The sequence below is a fragment of the Labeo rohita genome, chromosome 18 (assembly GCF_022985175.1).
Source record: "Labeo rohita strain BAU-BD-2019 chromosome 18, IGBB_LRoh.1.0, whole genome shotgun sequence".
Lineage (NCBI taxonomy): Eukaryota > Metazoa > Chordata > Actinopteri > Cypriniformes > Cyprinidae > Labeo > Labeo rohita.
The window spans coordinates 28,196,764-28,215,976 of NC_066886.1; the positions used below are offsets into that span (position 1 = coordinate 28,196,764).

The 19,213-nt window shown below is 35.3% G+C and overlaps 1 protein-coding gene across 2 annotated transcripts in view; it reads left to right on the forward strand.

The window, feature by feature from the left end:
• Positions 1-3,577: 3,577 nt before the first annotated feature.
• sphkap (SPHK1 interactor, AKAP domain containing) overlaps positions 3,578-19,213 on the forward strand; it is a 166,083-nt gene continuing 150,447 nt past the window's right edge. The window contains exons 1-2 of one of the 2 annotated variants that reach the window (XM_051134669.1): positions 3,578-3,595; positions 3,738-4,120. The gene's annotated coding sequence lies outside the window, so the exon portion shown is untranslated. The remainder of the gene's footprint in view (positions 3,596-3,737; positions 4,121-19,213) is intronic. The other variant, XM_051134671.1, reaches the window with a different exon arrangement.

The window sequence follows — 19,213 nt, forward strand, 5'->3', positions numbered from 1 at the left end:
GGTCTGGTTTAAATATTGTATTCTTATACAAAATATGTGGTTTCTTTCCCAGTGTCTTGTGTTTACACGTGAATGTGCGTGCAATGGATGAACAAACCTTGACAGGTTCTGAGGCGAAATAATGAATGTTTTCAATTACTGTCAAGACGCGTTTTTCTCCTCATCCCCCTGTGTTTCTCTCCATTTCTCCCTCACTCATTCTTCATTTCTCTGCACCTTTTCAAAGATTTTTATTGATCAGTGCAGAAACACCTCTTGATAAACAATATTAACCTTGAAACCACAAATGACAAGCTATGACAAGTATTGTATAGACACACATACAGATGTGTGTGTTTAAAGTCAACATGAAATGCCATTCACGTACTATTTGACATTCACGGATTTTCACGAATTTGTATTAAAAGATAAATTTGTACACACAAAAAATAATATTTACAAAGCTCTTTTCCACACTGTGACAGTTCGTGGTGACCGTGCCATCAAGCTCCACATAACAACTACAGTATCCACTTTACATTGCAACGCAGAAGCTATTTTTCTGTGAATGTGAGACATGTCATTAATTACTCTATAAATAGCTAAAGAAAAACAGTAAAAAGGTTAAACTGTTTGTGCTACAAAATGGTGTGATTATGATGATAAATAAAAATAATGTGACAACAAATTTGCAATATCAAGCTGTATAACTGGAAACAAATGACATCCGGAAGCCTCACACATTCAAATGGCCACATCTGCTCTTATGTTAAAAATAAGATGGTAAAGTGTTATAGAAGTATTAAATATGACTTAATCACTATATTCCAAGTCTTCTGCAGTCTTACTACAATTTTGACCAAATGTAAATGTAAATGTACACTACCAGTCAAAAGGTTTTGAACAGTAAGATTTTTTTATTTTTTTTTAAGAATTCTCTTCTGCTCACCAAGCCTACATTTATTTGATCCAAAACACAGCAAAAGTAGTAATATTGTGAAATATTTTTTACTATTGAAAATAACTGCTTTCTTTTTTAATATATTTTAAAATGTAATTTATTTCTGTGATCAAAGATAAATTTTAAGCCTCCTTACTCCAGTCTTCAGTGTCACATGGTCATTCAAAAATCAATCTAATAAGCTGTTTTGCTGTTTATGAAACATTATTATTATTATTATTATTATTATTATTATTATTATTATTTAAAACAGTGGAGTACATTTTTTGAATATATATATATATATATATATATATATATATATATATATTTTTTTTTTTTTTGAGCAGCAAATCAGAATATTAGAATGACTTCTGAATGATCATGTGACTGGAGTAATGATGCTAAAAATTCAGCTTTGAAATCACAAGAAAAAAATACATTTTAAAATATATTCATAAAATATATTCATTCATATAAAAACTGTTTGATTTAAAAAATCTAACTGTTATTTTAAGTACACAGCAAAATCCCCAGTGTTAATTTAACACTCTGAGTGTGGACACATATAGACACTGAAGCAGTGTTGAAGTCAACGAGATAATTAGATGATTAACAAAGTGATGATTGATCATTATTGAAGACACCTAATGTTAATAAGCAGAATCACAAAAAGGAGAAAACCAAAGAAACCATTATAGTGGTCAGTGTTTGCATTAGTTGGGCTCTTGACCCTTAAATTGTCAATATTAGGTCTTTTTTGGCTGCAATTGCTGAGTTATAACAGCCAGACAAGCCAAGAACAAAAGTCAATAAGATGGCTTTGACTGTGCTTGACTTTAATCATCATATAGTGACTTAAGTATTTGACATAGAATTTCCTTACAGATTACAAAAAAAAAACTGTGAACAAAAGATCAATCAGTTTTGCCATAATCAGACAGATGATAAAAAAAAAAAAAAAAAAATCTTAATTTAGACACACAGACATGAACAATCAGTGCGAGAATCACAACAACTGTGACCATCAAAAAGCGTGTTGTAGCCAATCAGAACTCATCCATGACTCCCATCATGCATTGTGGCATGAATAAATTATGAGAGTTCAGAGTTGATCTGTTTATCTGAATATGCCGTTGGTCACCATTGTTGAGATTCATGGGCTGGTTCTTGATGTCTGTGTGTGCCTAGGTGAAAACTTTTTTTTTTTTAAACAGGTTGTAAAAAAAATCTTTCCAAAATGTATAGGAAGTGCTGGATCTTATGTGGACTGTCAAGGCTATTACAATAAGGAAAAAAAAAAAAAAAAACTAACTTAGAGATTAGAGAATTTTTCCCTCTATCTAGAAATATGGTGAGTAAATTATGATAGAACCTTTAGGGCAAACTGCCCTTTAAGAAAGGAGTTTTTTGTTGGTTTTATATTAACCGTTACTTTATAAAGGCTCCTTAATGTCATACTTGACGAGCACTTTTTATAAGGCCTCTGAAATGATCAACATGACCAAAACTTGTGTCTTTTACATTTCAGACTTGTATCAAGTGTTTATTTGTACATCTCTCAGTCATATTGGATTGCATATGTTTTGCACCCACAATAAAATTACAGAGCTTAGATCCTAAAACTATACTTAAAATATATGCTTGCCGACATTTTATTTTTTACATTTATTTTAGCATTATTAATTGAATTGCTTATATTGTGTACAGCACTTTTTTAAATGTGCTTTATAAAATGAAGTTGTTTATTATTATTAAAACTAAACATTTAAATATCATCTTAGTAAGACATATTACTAGAGACAGAGTGACAAATTACATTTATGCATTTTATATAAGCAGTCTGCTATACTGTTATAAATCTATAGATTTTTGTTACACGCTATCAGAATTTCATCTTAACTTTTGGCCATATAAATATCAGCATCTGCACCAAATTGCATATTTGGGTCTTGGAATAAAATTGAGGTGTTTTTTTCCCTCCATATTCTTACTGTTTCATATTATATGAGCCTTATGTGTACAGTTCCATTTCAAAAAGTAGATTTTTGGCACTATATTTCATATATCAGGTTTTAAAAGGTGAAAGTGACAATTGCATTACTTCCTTGAATTCAGAGAAACTACTTCTGAGCTGAAGTAAAATGGATAGCCGAGGGAGAGAAAGAAAAACGAGAACAACAGGTGGTTTGTCTGTCTCCTTGTGTATTTGACAATTCAGTCTAACAGAGAGGAAGCTATTAATCAGATCCCAGGTTGGGAGTGTACGTACCTTTGTGCGTGCACATGTACTCAGGGTGCCAGATGGAACATGGAGTCCGTCTTGCGTTCATTTGTATGAACGCACGCATGTGATCACGCTCTAATCTTTGACTTGCTTAAACTCTGCTTTGCTCGCCATTGATAGCATTTTGTTTTTTTACACCCTCTGCAAATCACAGTCAGACTTTAACAAACCAGAAATCATCGCTGAGAGTTTAAATCGGTAAAGACGTGCGTGTGCGAACTGTCCAGCGTATTGATCGTGTATGAGGTCTTGGGCTTGTGTTGCCTGCTCATAATGATGGCAGTGTCAAGGACGCTTGTAGCTAAGAGCTTCAAACTGTGTCCTACTTTGACAGTCTAATCCACTTACACAAGTATGTGTGAGCGTGAGTGCTCTTTTCTGTGTGGAAGGTGAGTGTTTAGGATGAGGTTAAATATGTAGTTGATGTTTGTTGCATAATAGAATGGGGTTAAGATGAAGTATATGTCAGCATCATTTACACTGTGTGTGTGTGTGTGTTGAGCTGAAACATTTGTCTTTTATTCCCTATAGAGTCCCGGCTGCTAAGCAGCCGCTCTCTCACCTCCTCAAAGGGATTAGATCTGCATTACACACACACACATAACCGTATCGTAACTGAAGCACAACACATGCTGCAACAAGAAGAAAACTGATGATTTGCCTCCATAACAATTAAAAAAGACATTAATTATGTCAACAGTACTGCCGTGAGACGTAGTTAACACACTATATGCTGTACATGCACACAAACACAGTGCAGTAGGAGCGCAACCGCCGCTTAAAAACAATGACAGAGAGAGTGAAGAAGAAGGAGAGAGAAGGAGAAGACGAAAGCAAATGATCCTGGAGGACTTGAAGAAAAATACACTCGTTCATCCTGGTGAGCTGAAGAGAAAAAGACAGTTCAGTTTGACGTAAGTGACGGTCTGGTTCTGCTCATTACCTGCTCCTGCTGTTAGGTGTGTGTGTGTGAGTTTATTTACAGTCTTTGTGTTTCATTGTGAGAATTTTATGGGGCAGTTTGTCAAAAGAGAAATGTGTGAATGCGAAAGCAAAAGTGTGTGTGGGTTTTGTGAGTCAGTATGTATATATAATGTGATTGAAGTATTGTGTTGGCATTGCTCTGGAATACTGGATTCCCTCAAACAGAATTTCTGGAGTGACGTTATTGACTATAAGGCCTTTACATGCCATGATGATTCAATTATGTGTGTTTGGTATATAACAGGTTTCAGAACAAAGGCTTTGCATTGTTTTGAGAAGGATTGTAGATCTTTGACCAGCGCTGTATTTCTATACACATTCACACAAATTAAAGACATGAATAATGTTACAAAATATTTCTACTCCAAATTAATGCTGACATTTTTTCATCTAACAATCTACATCATTCTACATCAAACAATCCTGAAAAGTGTGTCATTGTTTCCACAAAAATATTAAGCAACACAATTGTAACATTAATAGTAATTATGTTTCTTGAGCAGCAAATCTGCATATTAGAATGATTTTTGAAGGATCATATGACACTGAAGCCTTTTTGAAAAAATTATGCTATTTCATGACCTTAAAAGGGTCATCGGATTCCCATTTTCCACAAGTTGATATGATTCTTTAGGGTCTTAATGAAAAGTATAACATGCTTTGGTTAAAATTTCTTAATGGTAGTGTAAAAAACACCTTTTTTACCTTGTCAAAATCAGCTTTGCAAAAATCAACCTTTTCTGGTCGATGTTGCTTTAAATGTTAATGAGCTCTGCTCGCCTCGCCCCTCTTTTCTTTTTTTGGAGTCACGAGCCTGTTTACTTTAGCTGCGTTTAGCCACGAAACTTGCTAACTAGCACGTTATTAGGAAAGGCGATTGCAAAGATTCATTAAAAAAACCTTTATACTCACTTCTGCTGTAAGTGAAGCTGGATCATGAATGATTTGCACGAACATAGACGCATTTATGTAGATCGGGAGGCACATTCCCTCCACAAACAAAAGTCATCCACTGCATCTTCAGCGGCTCAGATCTTGGAGGTAGTTACGACTACTATGTTCGTTACATTGAACAGCAGAACACCTCAAAGGCTTAGGAGCCATTCTTGTCTACATCCTTGTTTCGGAATCAAAACATTGGCAATCGGACTGTTACAGCTTATCAGGGGTGAGGTAAGACAGCCGTGTCAATCAACTGTTGTGGGAGCGGCATCTGTCGGTGTGACGTCACACAGACAAGATGCTAAGAATGGCTTGATTTGAAAAAGTAAATTATTTGTACAGATTAAAATAAAAAACACTGGGTGGATTTTTATCATTATAGGGTTTTTGTGTACACACACTGCCAACACACATGTATGTTCAAACAACATGTAAAAGTGAACTTTGCATCCGATCACCCCTTTAAAGTGCCTCTATTATGGATTTTTGAAAATTATCTTTCGTGCAGCGTGTAACACAGCTCTAAGTGAATGAAAAAATTCTGCAAAAAGTGCGCCGTGTATAAAGTTATTGTCTTTCAAAAGAAAGAGTCAATTCCGAATCATGTAAATGAGTCATTTTTAAAATGAATCTTTAGCTGTGTAAAGCTGACATCAACTTGAAACATTAGTGTATCGCCCACCCACTCGTTGCACGCAGATTCTGCACGTGCAGACTCCTCGAACTTTAAAATCGCCCTACATCGCTGCAGAAGTACTGACCCGGTGTTTACAAACTGAACGTGCAAGGAGGGTCAAACTCCTTTTATAAAAAAGGCTGAAAAAGTTGGAGGAGAAAATGAGATGGGAGTTTTTTCAAAATACCCTAACTGTGTTGAACCAGAGTGTGGAGCTGAGCTAGACAAGAAGAGCATTTGTGGTTAAAAAGTGTGTATATATATATATATATATTTTTTTTTTTTTTTTTTAAGAAAATGACTGATTTTTTCGCTAGATAAGACCCTTATTCCTTTGCTGGGATCATTTAGAGCTCTTTGAAGCTGCATTGAAACTGCATTTATAACCTTCAATCCATTAAGCACCACTAAAGTCCACTATTTGAAAAAACAAATTAAATTCTGGAATGTTTTACCTTAAAAAAATCAATTTCTTTGCGAGAGACATGAACATATTGGATGACATGAGTAAATTATCGGATATTTTTATTCTGAAAGTGGAGTAATCCTATAAAAATTGTTGCTCTCATGTACTCTGTAGCATGCAAAATATGTATAGATGTGTGTATTCGCTCAGTGCAGTTTGTAGGTCACTAGCTAACCGAGCTAACAAACTAATCTGTTCGCTCACAGTTGTTTAGAAATGCTTTGTGAAAAGTGGATGTTTGTTATTGTTATTACTAAATATGTTTCTGCATTGGGCTAATGCATGTATCATGGCTGTTTGGGTGTTTACCACCAAGCTGCGGGCAAAGTAATGGTGATGGGAGTTCCGTTTCTGAAATGCGATGCACACAGTAGACCAATCACAACAGACTGGGTCATCAGACCAATTACCGCAGATTAGCTTCATGCAAAGGAGGAATTTTAACCTGGCATGCATGTCAACCAGTTGTTGGGGACTCCCAAAACCAAAACATGAACCTTTCATAATCCATAATATGGCCAGCTGCCACAAGGAGAATGAGAGAGTGAGTAAAGTGTTCAAATTGCAACGTAAAAAAGATTGAACCAAGAAGGGCTGCCTGAAACTGATCGGTGTTTTTTTTTCTCCCAGATGTATTTTATATATATGTCATGAGCTGACATACTGACAGCAGTATCAACAGTTTGTGATGTCAGATTGGCAGAGCATAGTGGCAGTGTGACTCGTCTTGGATGTGTTTTCTTTATTTTGATGTGCCCTTTCTGCTGTAATCTAAGAACATGTCTCAGTGCAAACGGTAACTCCAGGGCTTTGTAGCTTTAGACTGACCTAACCGACTCATCTGGCAAGTGGCAACAGAGCAAATACTTATTGTTGATTTATGCTTTCACTCAAACCTGCTTAAACTGATATCAGGAGGAAGGAATATTACATTCACATCCACATTGTATTCTGTACTAATATATTCTATTAATATCACTTGTTGTGATGAGATAAACTTTAGTCTCATGAATTAAAAACAAATTCAGATCTCTTCAGTATCTAAGTTGCTTCTGCTAGACAGTCAATGTGAAAATGCTGTTTACTTCCATAATCTGGTGCATTTCTCGAGTAAAACACGAAACAATGAGAGAAGTTAGCTAACTATAAATGCTCTGTATTGTTATTGCAGGTCAACAATCATTGTATTTGCAAATTTAGAACAAACAAAGAAAATGAATGTAACTTAAAACTCAATTTTTGCCATCTCATGAGCAGCAGTGACCTCCTAGCAATGCATTTTTCCCTGCTGTGTGTGAGAGAGAGAGATGAGAAGGTTGAGTTCAGATGATGCTCAGTGAAAGAATGAGAGATTGAACAAAGGAAAGTGCAACATAGCGAAAAATCTGGATGTAATTGAGAGCAAAATAAAGGTCAAAAAGAAATGGGGAAAGAAGAAAGAGAAGACGGAAAAGGAGAAAATCTAATTTTTGGGGTCCAGTTGTTACTGTGGGTTTATAAAGGTAAAGATTATTACATTTCTTTGTGCTGGAAGTATTGCGAGATGGATGACAGATACAGTGTATTCCAGGAGAACATGTGCTGTTCTCTGCTGTCATCACTCCAATTTATAACATCCAGAGAAATGCAGAAACACCTGCTGGACGCTGTTCATAATCTCCAGTGTCTCACTATTGCAACCGTCCTGTAAAATGAGGAGGAAGGGAGTGTAAATGCAGAATATCCGTAATGCTTTAGAATAAAGGTTTGATTTGTTAAAGAGATAGTTCACCCAAAAATGAAAATTCTGTCATTAATTACTCACCCTGATCAGACCCTCCAAACCTGTCAGACCTTCATTCGTCATCAGAACACAAATTAAGATATTTTTGATGAAATCCAAGAGCTTTCTGACCCTGCATAGACGGCAATAAAACTGACATGTTCAAGACTCAGAAAGGTAGTAAGGTCATCGTTAAAATAGTCTGTGACCTCAGTGGTTTGACCGTAATGTTATGAAGCTACTTTTTATATGCAAAGATCACAAAAATAATCGCTTTATTCAACAACTTCTTTTCTATCGTGTCAGTCCTTGACACGGGTTCACAAAAGTACCATGATCACGCATGGTAGTTGCTTCGCTGTCTATGCAGGAGCAAGCATATCTTAATTTGTGTTCCAAATATGAACAAAGGTCTTACGGGTTTGGAACGACATGAGGGTGAGTAATTAATGACAGAATTTTCATTTTTGGGTGAACTCTTTTTAAACAGTTGTATTTTATTAACTAACTTTAGGATGAATAAATAAATTAACAAATGTATTGCTCATTGTTAGTTAAAGTAAGTTATTGCATTAACTGATGTTAACCACTGGGACCCCACTGTAAAGTGGAGTGTGCTTTTTGTCTAGTTTGAATTTGTGTAGACTTGTATTGAACGAGAGACTGATCCATATCTAGAGACCAGTATTGCCCCACTTTAAACTGAACATAAGCATGATTGTCTTTTTTTAAGCCAAACTGCATTTACAGCTTCATTCCAGTATGTCTCCAATGTAATCTGATTGAGATCTGATGTCACTTACCTGTGCAATATGCAAATTTGTGCAAAATGTAGAGTTACGCATTTTATTGGTACAGAGATGAGTATGTTTGCAACTGTTTTTTAATACTTAATTTGAAGCACCACAATTGAATTGTCATTTAACGGGATTTAGGGCGGGTCTGAGGTAAGACGCTTGTGTCAATGATGCCACACCAACAGGCATCTGAGAATGGCTCGATTTGAAAAAGAGGATATTATTTTTACAGATTACTTAAAAACCACTGCATGGATTTTTATCATTATAGGGTAGATGTGCACATACACTGACAACACTTTAATGTTCAAACAACATGTAAAAGTGAACTTTGCATCCGATGACCCCTTTAAAGTGCAAAGTACAAAATGTGTAAATAAAGTCTAAACCTGCATATTTACAACACTCACTATGTGATGAAAAGTTTTATGCACTCATAAGTAGACAATTGCTCAGGTGCAAACACTGCAAGTGTGGATATTAAGACAGGCCCTTAGTGAATTTTTGTCCATGCATTAAATTGAAACAGCATAGTCTAAGGGTACATTTACATTATTGTACCAAAACAGAAATGTTTTTCCTTCACGTTTTTGAAAGGTTTTGGGTACACACAGCAATGCTGTCAAAATTATTTCTGTTCACATTGTGATTATGACTAAAATCACTGTATTATGCATGCCAGGCTTGTAGTTTGCGATGTTACTTTGCAGAGAACGCAATGCATCTGTGCACATACCTGTAGACTGAACATGTACAATGCATGTGCTTGACATCACTGTTATGACAAGTTCATATTTTTGTAGTTTACACAGAATGAATGATTTCACATTTGAATGTTAAAACCCTTTTTCAAACGTTTGCATTTTCAGTCTTCCAAAAAGCAGTTTTCCCTTTTTTGTTGAAAATGGTGTCGTGTCAGCACCCCCTAAAAGCCCACTAGTGTCCACATGTTGACATGTTTACCAATAGTAGTTTATCCATGTTTTGTGCACATAATAGTATCTGACCCAGTCAAAATGTACCATCTGAAAAGCTCTAAATAAATATTGCTGTTTCGGTCAATCTTTGTTTAAAATGTGCAGTTTTAGACATTTCTGCAACCCAAAATTTTTGGCAAAAAAAAAAAAAAAAAAAAAAAAAAATTTTTGGTTTTGGCTGAGGTTGTTGGTTGCTGAAATTATGGTGCATCACTGATATCAATATTTATAGTACAGCAACATGCTGGAAGAACTTAGCAACTATTATAACCACACCCTGGTAACCATCTATGTCACTTTAGCTTCATGCTGGCAGATTGGCAGACAAGCACCACTCACAAAGTGTAAAAGTATGGTTGTTTCTGGCATTTGGCACTTGACAACAGAGCCCCAGTCGAGGGAAAACCGCTCAGAAAAGATCCACTTAGTCCAAAACCATTATGTATTTTTGTTGTATCAAATCTGTATTTGTGTGTGTGCCAGTCTCTGTTTATTTGAAAGAGACAGATATAGTGTTTGTGAGAGCACAGAGAGGATAATCCTGTTATCTAGAGAGGAAAGCAGTCTATGATTTCTGTTGTGCTGTTTGAGAGCTTTTAACTACACATCTCAAGCTCCACTATTGGTTTACTCTAATGGAATCTCTTTGTCCAAAGGCTTGCTTTTCTTTTGCATTAAGTTTGCTACCATCCAAATGGCCATTTCACAGAGGTAAGTTCAGAAATAACCTTCATTAATATTGCACTGCTGAACACAAAACGTGCTATAAAATATGTGGGCAGACTTAAAGGGCAAAAGCCTGCCGTGCCATTCCAGTCAGTTCGCATGTCTGTGCCAATAGGAGGTGCTTTTCCTGCCGGGTGTCGTGATGGCGACGCTGCATTGTGGGGTTTGGGGTCACCATGGTACTGTGAGGCAGTTAGACAAGATAATTACTGAGCACGCACAGAGGGTTGAAACAATCCACCAATCAGAACGGCCAAAGATCCCCCATGCCAATAATTTTCTCTAACAAAAAGAGTTTTTTTTCCTCCCACTCTTTGTTTTCAAGTTGGATTGTTTTTTTTTGTGCGTGTCTTTGTCTTGTAAATGGGTCATTCTGAGTCTGTATGTTCCTGTTTTGCATTTCCAGTTAAATAAAGATAGTCATAAGGGTTTGAAAAGTCATCCCTGGTGAAAAAAACAGCATATGCTGGTAGGCATGTTTTGATGCTGGGATGCTGGTTAGGTATGTTTTGGTGCTGGTTATATATATATAGTCCTTTGCTGGTTTAAGCTGGTCCTTTGCTGGTTTATGATGGTCCTTTGCTGGTTTATGCTGGTCATGTTGCTGGTCAAGGACCAGCATAAACCAAATTCTATGTTTTCTTTTCATTTTCTGGATACCATTTTAATGGTTCCATTATTAATAATCCATTATTATTAATTATTAATTGAGTTTTACAGTTTTATTTTTACACAATTCCATTACTTTTTTGGATTCCATTTTAGTGATTTCATTTTAATAATCAATAGCGGCTCCAAATAATTTATTTTATTTTTAAAAAATGAATGTATTGTTTTTTTCTTTTTTCTTTTTTTTTTTTCAGAAATAGTGTGTATTTACATAAAATAAATAAATTAAATAACTAAATTATTTTTTATTTATTTATTTTTTCTGTGGGAAATTAATCATTTAGATGAATCAATTAATCAATAAATTAGTCGATAGATTAATTTATATACAAATATCGTTAGTGGCAGCCCTAGAAAAAATACAGTAAAAGCAGTAATATTGTGAAATATAATTACAATTACAATAATTAGCTTTTTTGCTATTTTAATAGATTTTAGAATATAATTTTTTCCTGTGGTCAAAGCTGAATTTTCAGCATCACATCAGTCTGCTGTGTCACATGATCATTCAGAAATCATTCTAATTATTTAAATGTACTGTTGGTTCTCAATTTGAAATAATGGTTCTTATTATTGTCTGTTGAAATATTGTTATGGATTTTTTTTCTCCAGAATTCTTTGATGAACAGAAAGTTCAAATGAACAACATTCATTTGAAATAGAAATAATTTGTAACATTATAAATATCATTACGGCAATGTTTTCAACACTGCTAATAACCACTAATGTTTCTTGAGCAATAAATCGGCATATTAGAATGATTAACATTAAAGGCTGGAGTAATGTTGCTGAAAATTCAAGCTTTGCATCACAGGAATAAATTACGTTTTAAAATACATTCAAATAGATAAGAGTTATTTTTCTACATCGCTAGTGTATGCATGAACTTTTTCGTAATTATGGATTGTGAGCAGAGATATGGGTGAGAACAGTCGCTGAACAGGGCGAGTGGAAGTCACAAGCTACTGGATTAGTGTGCATGTGTTCGATAGAACGAGAGAGAGGCCTGCGTTCAGTCTCATGGCCTGTGGTGGCAGCCCCATAGAGGCATCTTATCATCTGTAGACAGATGGCCCGTCCAGTCCAACTATCCTCTGTCTCTTCCCATTTCATCAGTTAGTGCCTCTACTCTTCATCCACTGTTTCTCTCCTCTTTCGTCTCTCTCCTCTTCTTCACTATGTCCTGTGCAGATAAAAACAACCTGAGTTAGCTTTATCTAAAACTAGAAGACTAAAGGGGACTGAGAATGTCAAGCTACGAAATTACAAAAAAGCAGCATAAAAGTCTCACAAAAGTAATTTGCGCTTTAAGACAGACATTTTATTGTAAGTCACAAAAAAAATCCTCCACTGTGGCTTTCAATTCTCATTTGCATCCACATCCATTTAAATATTATATGTTTGTATGTGGTGTCAGACATGATGCATGTAAAGCCGCCATATTTGAATAACTGCATAAGCAAATTAAGTTTGAAAGCAGCAGTGATTGAAAGCTACAGTGAATAACAACATATTTTTCTTTTCCTCATTTACTGTAAAGCTATCATCTGAAGATGTACAAGTTAACTGGGACATTAAAATGGTACTTTTTTTTTTTATTTTCTTTTTTTGAGCTGCACTCATCCCCTCCCACTTTAATTATATAGAAAGGTTGACAGATATATCAGCATTAGCCAATAAGTTTTACTGTTTGGCCAATGTTTTGGAAAAATATAGCAAATAAATTTTATTTTGACAGCATTGAGAACGCTAGCAACTGAGCTCCTCATTTCTTTTTTGTTAATTATCTTAGTCTTTGTTAATTATTATTATTATTTTTTTTATTTAAACAACTGTTAATTGAATTTTCTTCTGGGAACAGTAATATAAAACAAAAAGCAACTGTGCAAATTTAGAACCCACCACTGTTAGACTTAAAAAAATGTAGACCTTAAAATAATAAATAAATAAATAAATAAATAAATAACAATAAAATAATTTTTCCAGTTCCATCGAGATAATGTCCCACAATTACGTCTCTGTAAATTATTAAACAAAACTGTTAAATAAAATAAACAACATATGAAATGGTATTAAAGTGTTATTAGTAATAATACATTATTACATTCTAAATTACGATATTATGAGAATAAGTAAGTAATGTCAGAAAGTTCATTTTTGGGTGAACTGTCCCTTTAAGAAGGTAAAAGAGAGGAAGATAGCACAAGAAAGATTGAGAGATATCAGCCTTTTCAGACTAAAGATATAAGGAGATCTGTTTTTCATTTGATGAAGTGATAAATGGAGCTCTAGGTTTGTCCTCCTCTCTTTAATGTCCTCCTCAGAGCATGTCTTCATGCTCCACTGCGTCCAATCACGAAACAGGGGTGCTCACCCCTTTGTGAGGTCCTTACATCTGTTCTCTGGCCAGCTGGCTTTTCTGTGCCCCCTAATAGCCAAAAAGCCACCTGATTCCAGGTCAGTTGGGCCATAAAAGGGCAGCAATGAACTACAGAGGACAGTATCAGCCTCAGACAGCAAGCCAGCTCACCGCCCACAGACTCTTTACTGACCATTTGATACAAAAAGGCAAGCAATTTCTCAGTTTGGCAAACTCTAATCTGATCTCCTAACTATGCCATTTTAGAGTGCACAAGTTTTTATTAGTTTGCCAGGAAACATCTGATAAAAATGGTGTTTACAAGCTACAAACCTAATACAATGGCACTTATGAGGAATATTTTTTCAAACATGTTCAAACCAAGGCTTTCTGTGATGCAAAGCTGAATTTTCAGCATCGTTACTCCAATTTTCAGTGTCACATGATCCTTCAGAAAACATTCTAATATGCTGATTTTCTGCTCAAATAACATTTCTTATTATTATCTATGTTGGATATAATATAATATAGTATACTCCTCAACAGCATGTAAAAACTAAACTGTAGATGGTAGCATTGCACATTGGTCTTATGGTATTTAATATAGTAAACACACCAAATAATCTGCACACTGGACCAGACTTTATAATGATGGTCCAAAGTGTGACTGCTCAGGGTGCATTCAGAACAGATGCAGTGATGTCAGCATGTCAGAAAGTTAATTCACTCTTTCCAGTTATAATAGGATTGAGCGTGTAAGCCTGCTGCAACGTATGAGAAAATAGATTTGTATGTTCATCCCATAAGCCAGACTGAGTAAAAAGCAAATGCCTGACAATGTTCACAGTATCATTTTCGACTACTTAGCAAACACCTGGAAGAGAGACACAAAATATAACTCTTTCATTTCATCTGCCTTCATTGCTGTTTTTGCCTACATGCTGATTTAAAATATTTGTGAGCAGTGGTTATAGTAAACTACATATTTTGTTTCGAGACATGCACACAGCTTATGGTATCCTAAGTCTGGCTGCATTTGCACATAGAGTCAGTAAAAATCATCTTGGTTTAATCCTTTATTTAATGAAGAAAAACACACACACACACACACATACACACATACTCACAGCTCAATTTCATGGGTTTGGAGAACAAGAATGGCTGCTGTTTAGCCTCACTGATTCATGTAGGGCAATTCACAGCAGGAAAGATAGGGACAAACTCAAATTAAGCATGTATATGTATTGGTTATGATAAGCAGGTACTCGCTCTCTCTCATTCTCTTTCCTGGTGTGATTCCGGGTGTGTGAAGACAGCTCCTCTTATGTGTCTAGAATAAAGTACAAGGTAAAGCATTTTTGTCTTATAACTCACAAAATGTGCTACATTTAGATGTAGGGCTGGGCGATATTGCCAAAAAATGATCACGCTATTTTTTTTCCATATCAGTCAATATCGATTATTATCACGACAAATGTCAAATTTTTATTTCTTTCAAGTTTAAAGGCATATTTTTGCTACAGTGTGAAAGTTGTAAAAACTAGACGGTTAAATGTGGCTTTAAAATAATCTTTATGGTCAGAACATGACAAACATGTTTTTTGAATTCTTCACACTTTTTCCAGTCATTTTCCTTAACAAGATAAATATCTTGATATAAAAAAATATATTTTTTAGTTTTGCATGTTTTAATGAGTAATATTGTTTCAAATCAAGAAAGGTTTGTGTTACCTGATAATATTAATAATAATAATAATAATAATAATAACTTTTTTTTTGTCTCTTAGAAATACACATTTGATAGTAGCTTGAGTTAGGATGCAAAATCAGTAATATCTGTAAAAATTGTAGCAACCTGATATGATAATAACAGTTAAAACAAATATAGCACCTCCATACCATGGTAAAAATGTAATATGGTTCCTAGGTATTTGTATGAAAAACAGTCTAAATACATTTAGTATAAATGCATATATGCTATAGCTTACTTACAAAAAGTACTGTAATTATATTCCATTACTCCTCCTTCAATACATTGAATACATGTCTACATTAATAACATAAAATTTGACACAAATATACCCACATTTCTGACACAACACCACTGTGCTACTACAGTAAATCTATGGTAAATGATGTCGATTTGTAGATTAAAAAGGCTTCTGATTGTACCGTTGCACACAGTGTTTCTCCTGTTTGTCAGCGCTGTTTCATCTGGCTATAAACCAAGTCATTTGTGCTCTTCACTGAATTCAAGCGCTTCGCATATAAGTAACTGGACTGCCTCAATCTGACTATGACTGCATTAGATTGCACCAATATTGCATGTTGTTTCAAACCTGTTGTTGAGTTTTTTCCATGGAACACAAAATGAGATGTTTTGAAGAATGTTCATGCTTTTCATACAGTAAAAGCAGATGGAGACCACTTGCTGAATGACAGCAGCACACAATTTAAAAAAAAGAATTTATGGATATGTCTATTTGTTTTCAGATTTTTCTTTCTTTCTAAAAACCGGGGAGTGTAAACTTTTGAACAGAATGTAGATGTGTTCTTATTTTGCCTAAATGTCATATTGTTTCATTTTTTCAGTACTTCCCTTTAGAGGCCACAGAAGATACTCACATGTTTCCCAGAAGACAAAATAAGTTATATTTACCCTGATCTCTTAACACATTGTGATTCCTTCTGGGGCATCAGTGAGCGTTTGAATCTTCTGTAATAGTTGCATATGAGTCCTTCAGTTGTTCTCAGTGTGAAAAGATGGATCTCAAAATCATGCAGTCATTGTTGGAAAGGGGTCAAATTACACACAAAATTTTTTTGGACCTGAAGGATTTTCTGAAGAACAGTGGGCAGTTTAACTGTAGCTGAACAGCTATCACTAAAAAACAAAAAAACAAAAAAAAAAAAACATGTGATCATTCAGTTAACATAGTTTGCTCATTTTTATAAATCTAACTATTATTTTCTCTTGTGGACGATATGTAAACATCGATATGTAAACCTCTTACTAAATAAAGAATAACATGCATTTTTTGATCCCTCTTATTTTGGTAAAATAATTAACATTTTTAATGATTCTAAAAGGGGAGGGGGGGGGTGCAAACTTTTGACCTCAACTGTATAAAGGCAGGGCATTTTTAAGCACTGCAATTTAAAAACAAGTGAAATCACTCAATGCTCTTGACTGAATCACTTTTGTAACTTTAATTTACAAAGTGAAGACTGTGCAGTGTTTTTTGTACATAACATATAATTTAAGTAGCATTTCCTATTTCTAATACTTCAAGGTTTTCATAGCTCTGTTTCAGTTGTGTCTTTTTGATTGTGTTTATTGACTGCAATTCATTTCTTTGTTGTTACTGTTTACTTCAGTAAGCTTGACAGTTAAAATTACTCATATTGTGATGTAAGAGTTTGTTCATATCGCCCACCCCATGTCATATTGTCATATGATCTACCAGAGGTAGTTGTGTCTATTTACTGCACAAATCACAAATCCTCCAAGTGTAAATTGGATGCACATTTCAGAATCTCCCCAGATATAGTATGTGAATTTGGACATATTATTCAGTTCACATATTGCTTTTCACCTTGGGGTTAAGTATGTGTGTTTGGATGCAGGTGGAGTGTTTCAGGCAGAGGCTGAAAAGAGGTGCTGCAATGTACAGTATGAGAAAAATGTTTGTAAATGTATTCTAGCAATTAAATTAAATTATGAACTCGTGAGTTTAAACAAAAGTTTTTAAGGGCCACTTTTATGTAAAAATAATTACATTGAAATACAAGCACAAAAAATGGCTGATAAAAGCTGAATGAACAGAAGATAACAAATAGCTGAAATGAGAATGAGAGAGAAAACAGTGCTGATCAGCCGGTGTGAAAGACATTAAAAGCTCATAATCTTTGAATTGGGAATTTATGGAGCAGAAAGTGAAGTATAAGAGAAGTGGGCCATCCAATGCACAGCATATGTTCATCATAACTTTATCCTGTTGCTCTATTTTCACATTCCCATAGAGTGTGCTTATCTGATAAAAACAGCCACTGGAGAAAGAAGGAAAATAAAAAAGTGTACCATCTTGTTATCTGTATAAATTTTAGAAATTGAAATGCTCTTTACCATTTCTTGCTTTTTCCTAGCAGAGCTATTTCAGTGTTTGTGTTATTAAGTGAAAGGATGGTAGTTAGCATACGCCCATTAATATTCAGCAGCAGAGACCGACTGAGTGACACAGGCCACAGCAATTTCAGTTTCCGTAAAGCTCATCTCAAATGGCCTCAAACCACTGTCTGTGTGTGTTCATGCGCAGAGTGTATTTCATATTTTTGGAGGAAACGTAAGGGCATCTGAAATGTCACTGGCTGAGTGAATGACAGCGAGCTTTTCTCTGTTTTCACCAGCATGAGATGTGAGAATGCTCTCTTACCTGTCAGAGAAGGTTTCTGCTCCGTACATCAAAAAAGCGATTCATTATTTAAGCAGAATCTTGCTGAAACAGATCACCAGAACGCCTTTGGTGTCACGCATTCTTTTGTACTTTAAGGAAGTAGTTCACAGTCAGAGTGTTAAGTTCTGTCTTATCAGTGCATGTCCTGCTGCCTTTCATGTAATTATACTGTACTTCTGGTCCAATCAGATCCTTAGGAAGATTTTTTGATATGTAATTGAGTGCCTACCCTTTAAGATCTTCATTACGATAGGACAGGGTTTTTCCATTTATGTGGAAACTTTCATTATTTGGCTTTCTTTTACTCTTTGTGTATGTGTATGTTTGTGCGAGCGAGCGAGAGATAGGGAAGTTAAACGAGACAGGTGGAGAGGTGAGATCCAATCAATGGCATTTAATTAGAAAGGTATCTGTCGAGAGTGATGTTATAGATCAGACGTCGACTGGCGATGCAGATATCAGTGTCACTATGGATACCAACGTTGCCACGGTAGCACGGTGATAAGCCGAGAGAGTCATTGTGGTCAAGTGTTGACTTTCATGCTTGGTCTCCATTGATCCAAACACAAGCATGCCAGTTCAAGTACTTTCACGCTCAAAAGAAAACAAGGTCACAAAATGACACCTGATGGAAAATGTTACTGCTCTGAGGTGACACATTCACAGCACATTTAAAGAAGAACTCCACTTCCAGAACAACAATTCACAAATAATTTACTCACCCCCTTGTCATCCAAGATGTTCATGTCTTTCTGTCTTCAGTCGTGAAGAAATTATGGTTTTTGAGGAAAGATTTTTCTCCATATAATGGACTTGATTGGTGCCCCGATTTTGAATTTCCAAAATGTAGTTTAAATGCAGTTTCAAAGGGCTCTAAACGATCCCAGCCAAGGAAGAAGGGTCTTATCTAGCGAAACGATCTGTCATTTTCGTTGAATTACGTCGTAAGGTCATGCAGGACGTAGGCAGAACTACAGACCCAGTGTTTACAAAGCGAACGCGCAAAGAAAGTGCAAGTAAGTTTGTAAACGCTGTTTAGAAACAAAAAGGTACAACAATGTCGGACAAAGTTGTAGGAAAAAATAATAATGTTTTTCACCATACTCAGTACACAGACGATGAACTTGCACGTGATTCGTAGTAGTGATGGGAAGTTCGGATCATTTTACCGACTCGGACCTTTGAGTCTCATTCA